Here is a 6,000-nt window from a genome sequence, read left to right as displayed (position 1 = left end):
GTTAAAGAGGTCCCTGTAATATTTATTGTATGGCCAGTTTAGTAGTGGTGAATACCTTTAGCTTTTGCTTATCTGGTAACTCTATCTCTCCTTCAAACCTGAATGGTCTCCTTACCATGTAGAGTATTCTTGATTGGAAATTTTTTCTTTTTAGCACTTTGAATATGACATGCCACTCTTTTCTGGCTTGCCAAGTTTCTACTGAGAAATATTCTAATAGCCTTTTTGGGTTTCCCTTGTACATAACAATTTGGTTTTCTTTTGTTGCTTTTAAGATTCTCTCTTGCAGGGTGCCTGAGTGGCTCAGTTGGTTAAGCATCTGACACTAGATTTTGACTCAGGTCATGATCTCATGGTTCCTGAAATTGAATCCTGTGTCAAGCCCCATGTCAGGCTCCATGCTGGGTGTGGAGCCTGCTTATGATTCTCTCTCTTTCTCCTTCTGTCCCTCCTCCCCCATGCACACTCTCGCCCTCTCTTAAAAAAAAATTTAAAAATACAAAATAAAAAACAGATTCTCTGTTTACCTTTTTTTTTTTTAACTTTTGACATGTTTTTTTTTTCTTTTTTCCCCCCAAATTGTCATTTAAATTCCAATAAGTTGACATACAGTATAATATTAGTTCTAGGGGTAGAATTTAGTGACTCATCAACACCCAGTGCTCATCATAACAAATGTCCTTCCTAAAACCCATCACCTGTTTAAGCTAACCCCCTGCCCATCTCCCATCCAGTAACCCTGTTTGTTCTCTATAGTTAAGAATGTGTTTCCTGGATTGCCTCTCCTCCGCACTTTGCCCCCCGCCCCCTTCCCCTGGGTTCACCTATGATCCAGCAATTGTACTACTAGGTATTTAGCAAAAGGATACAAATGTCCTGATTCGAAGAGATACATGAACCTCAATGTTTATAACAATATTACCAACAATAGCTAAATTATGGAAAGAGCCCAAATGTCCATCAACTGATGACTGCGTGAAGAAGACATGGAATATTACTCAACAATAAAAAAGAATGAAACATTTTTACAATGTGGATAGAGTTGGAGAGTATTATGCTAAGCAAAATAAGTCCATCAGTGAAAGATAAATAACATATGATTTCACTCATATGTGGAATTTAAGAAACAAACCAGATTAACATGACTTTTGATATTTTAATTATAATGTCTTGATGTAGCTCTCTTTGGGTTCATATTATCTAAAACTCTTTGGGATTCCTGGACTTGGATATTTGCTTTTTTTCTTCCTAGGTTGGGGGAGTTTTCAGCCATTATTTCTTCAAATAAATTTTCTGCCCCTCTTCTCTCTCTCTTCTCCTTCTGGGACCCCAATAATGTGAATGTTATTCCTCTTGATAGCCTAGATATCCCTTAAATTATCTTAAAAAAATTCTTTTTTGTTTTCTTCTTTGGGTGAATTCCAGTACTTTATCTTACAGCTCACTGATCCATTTTTTTTTTTTTTTTACTTCATCCAGTCTGTTGATTCTCTCTAGTGTATTTTTCAGTTCAGTGTTGGTATTCTTCAGCTTTGTGACTTCTGTTTAGTACTTCTGTTTGCTATCTCTTTGTTAATGTTCTCTTGTGTTCATCCATTCTTTTCCTGAGTTTAGTAACCATATTTATGACTATTACTTTGAATTCTTTATCAGGTAGAGTACTTATCTCCATATCATTAAGGTCCTTTTCTGAGAATTTATCTTATTCTTTCATTTGGAACATATTTCTCCGCTTCCTTATTTTATTTGATTCTCTGTGTTTGTTTCTATGTATTAGGTGAAAGAGCTACCTCTCTCAGTCTTGAAAGAGTGGCCTGGTGCAGGTGATGATCCTTCTTTAACCTTGCCCTAGCTCTTGGTTGTCCTTGGAACCTTTGTGTTTGTCTGAACCACCTGATTTATTCCTGATATGTCCCCATTGTTGAGGGTGTGCCAAGATTTGTTAGTGATCCAAAGGAAGGAATCTCATTTAGCACCTATTTTCATTGCTGATTGGAAGCCAGACCCTTAAGCAGCAGCTTTTAAAGTATGCACACATATACAATTCTGTATGGCTACAATTGTAATCTCTACTGGTCTGCAAACTAGATATGGAGGTGTCCTCTGTGTGACAGTTGTGTATAGGCTATTTCTGGGAAGTCTCCTTGAGCTGTAATGAGGTCAATGGGTATGCAAAGATGGCTTTTCACTGTTTATGTTCCCTGGGAGTGAGTGCCTCCTTAGTATCTAGATGTGTGGAAATCCTGAGGCTTATCCCTCATACTGAAACTCCAGGCTAAATAAATGGGCCTTTTTTACAGGAAGACTGGACTTGTGTTTCAGTCTGCTGTCTGTGCAGTGCCCTGGGTGTGGTGGCCTGCCAAGAACTGTCTTTCCAATTGTTACAGTCCCATGGAGCTCTGGAATGCCAGCCCCCTTGGCCACCAGGGCCAGGCAATCAAGGAATATCCCTTGTGTGGATTGCATGTGCCTGCTGGCTTTTGCAAGGCAGCTGGAGAGTGGGGGATGGGGGTGGGCAGGCTTGCTGGCTTCTGAAAGGCAGGGGAATAATGTCTTGAGTGCACCCTTCTGTGGGATTCAGCAGTGCAGCAGGGAAGTGCCTTGATTCTACATGCACCAGCTTTAGGCTGAGAGCAAGAGAATGCTCTGAGCTCTCATATTGGCCAGCCCCAGCCAGGGGGAGGGAGAATGTTGCAATTGGCTGCACCTGCAGACTTTAGCTGGGGAGCAGAAGAACTCTCTGATCTGCCCTAGTTAGGAATAGGGGAGTGCTGCAACCACCCACACTCTCTGGCCTCAGCAAATATTATGATTGCTTGTCTCACCTATCCCAGCAAAGTGGCAGGAGGGTGCTCTATCCAAGTTCACCCATCTGTGCTAGCAGGCTGTGTGGAGAATGTAGCAATGGCACCCACCAGAGTTTCCCCCTTCTGGGACTGTCTCAACTGATTCAGCAGCCCCTTTAGCTGATGCCCTCAAATCAGGAAGTGAATCTCCTTCTCATATAGTCTAAGTGCTTTTCAAGCTGCTATTTTTTCACTGCATCTCAGGATGAGCAAGACTGAATGTGAGTCATCCACGAGGGGGAATTCTGTTTCCTTTAGCACTTTGGGACTTCCAGATATCAGCCCTATTGGTTTTCTAAGCCAGATATCCTGGGGCTGTCTCTCTGGTGCAGATCCTAGGAGTAGGGGTCCCCAGTGTGGGGCACCAACCCCTTGCTCCTCTGAGAGAAGTTCCTCTCAGGTGAGATCCCTTTTTATTGTGTGTCCCTCTATTAGGGGTAGGTGTTTTTTTGTTGTTGTTGTTTTTTGTTGTTTTTTTTTTTTTTAAATAAGACTGTGTGTTTGCCTCGCCTACCTCTCTCAATATGTTCCTTTGTTCTTTGTTGTACAGAGCAGTTCATCTAGTTTTGAGATCTTTTTCAGAGGGAATTGATCCATTTATAGTTGTAGATTTGGTGTGTCTGTGGGAGGAGGCAAGTTCAGGATCTTTCTATGCTGCCATCTTAGACACCCTCCTCTAATTCCTTTTAAAAAACATAATAAACAGTATTTGGGGAAAAGTTTTCAATACATGTTATTTGTAGTTTTCAGATTCTGTGGTCAGGGAGAGGGAGTTGTAAATTATATCCAAAATCATTCTTGAGAAGAGTCTGAGATTATTGTTTTGATATTTGAAAGGAAGAAAAATGGCACTTACTTATTCTGTTTCAAGTTATACTCTAACCTATAGAGTAAGAATAGACAGTTAGAAATAGGTAGACATACCTAGTGCTAGCCATTCATCCTAGGAGAAGATAAGACCCGGAGCATAGCCTTATATGTTATCAGCACCAATCTATGTTGAAGTCTCTCTTTTTTCTTTAATTTTTAAAATATTTATTTATTTTGAAAGACCAGGAGAGAGGGGGAAGTGCAGAGAGAGAAGAGACAGAATCCCAAGTAGGCTCTACTCTGTCAGAGCAGAGCCCAACGCGGGGCTCAAACCCAGGAACTATGAGATCATGATGTGACCTGAAATCAAGAGTCGGATGCTGAACCGACTAAGCCACGCCGGTGTTCCTGATGGAGCCTCTTTTTCTGGCATGAGCCAGACATCAGACTTCTCTGTCTCCCAGATGCAGGAACACATTTCAGAGCCTCTGGTGGGTCCCTTGAAGTCCCACTAGGCTGGCAGTTAGAGGGAATATGTTTTACCCGATCCCTGGAGAGAGGTGAAATAGAGACTCAAAGCAGAGATCTGTAAAAAAAAATCTTTTTAACCGATCTTTTTATCCCTACCATCTCTGCCCTCTCTATATTTTCCATGGCTCAAAGGATCCAGAGTCCCAGAACCAATTTTCAGTACCATTTTTTATTTTATTTTGGGTCTGTCTGTTAAATACACATACATATGTATTTCTTTTCCATTTTGCTATTCATTGGCAATATAAGCATTGTTTTCCCCTTTTCAAGCCCACACAAAAGCAGAAATACTACCAAAACAAGTGCAAAATTTAGTGGACTAGAGACAAATGTGGATACATGTCCATAGATCTACTTTTTTTTCAAGAGAATATAAACCTAGTGTGGTAGGGTTCCCTCTCTAAGGAGAGAAAAAACAAAACAAAATAAAACCTCAAGGCAACTTGGCTATACATGTACTTGACAACATCCCTCACAACCTTGTAACAAGAGACACTTAATCAGATGGCATGTTTGTGTGTTACTGTATATGGGAAACAAAGAAACAGAAAATGTATTTAAAAAACTATGTCACATGACATTCCAGGCTCTGTTTTTCGGGTACAAACCCAACTGAGCAGTGCTGCGTGAATTAAGTTGCTTCCTAGAAGAAAAGCCTCGATGTCATGACTCTCTGTGTGAGAATCCTGCTACACTAGGTCTAGGGCAAGGGAGAAAGAAGTGAATTAGACCTGAGAGAAGAGTAAATAGATGTGATTCCTCAAAGTAAGAGGGAACATAAGCATTTTCTACTCCAATGACCAGGGAATAGAATAGAAGGGATGCTGTGCCTAGCTGTCCTTGGTGTGGCCGTCCTCCTTGTATTTCCTGAATACAACAAATAGACCTGGATACTTGTGTCACTAAACAGAGAAGAAGGAGATATGTTGTATACTTTGGTGGGGATGAGGGTGTGAAGAGAAGATTTGATTGAGTCCTCTGACCAGGATGGAATTCCAAAGGCCATGTTAGGAATTCCCCTGTTAATTTGGGTAATGATGGAGCTCCTCCACTGTTTACAATGCACACAAATATAAATACATTTAGTTTTTGGAAAAAAACAGAGAGGTTTTCAGTGACAGAAAAATGAGAACTGGCTATAGATAATCAAAATATTTAATGTGGGCCTCTACATGCACTGGAGATGTTAGGTTTCCTATAAAAAGTAATTGAAGTCAACCTTATTTTTAAAAATAACATGCAAGACAATCATTTTATTACTTTGATTTTAACTATAACAAATGACAGGGAAATTTTGAGCACAGGTTTTTCTCAGGGACATGTCTCAGGGGCTCAGAGAAAACAGAACATCATTGACTCTCTCAGCAGTTATTTACTGAGTGCCTGTACTGAATATTGATTATCAGGTACTGATTAGTAAGCATAACCCATAGCTTATGGTCTGTTGATGCTAGTTTTCACTCTTTATGGAAATGGTTCTTAAACTTTGGCACACATTAGAATTAGTTAGAGAGCAGGTTAAAACACAGATCAGTGGGCCCCATTCCAAGTTTCTGGTTCAGAATATTTGGAGTTTCTAGTAAGTTTTCATGTGACATTGATGCTGCTGGTCTGGGGACTGCCCTTTGAGAACCATGGACTTATAGATTATAATTAATAGGGGGAAATGTAAAAAATAATTGTTGCTAATGTCAAATTAAGGTTTTCTTATGTGGATAATGATCTTTCGTGACCTTAATGATGGTGAGAGTGTAGTTTGTAGTCATAACAATGAAAAAAACAGCACAGAATATGACAAAGCCCAATAAAGGAA

This window comes from Panthera onca, chromosome A2 (genome assembly GCF_046562875.1).
Source record: "Panthera onca isolate mPanOnc1 chromosome A2, mPanOnc1 haplotype 2, whole genome shotgun sequence".
NCBI lineage: Eukaryota > Metazoa > Chordata > Mammalia > Carnivora > Felidae > Panthera > Panthera onca.
Note: the sequence above shows the minus strand (reverse complement) of the source record.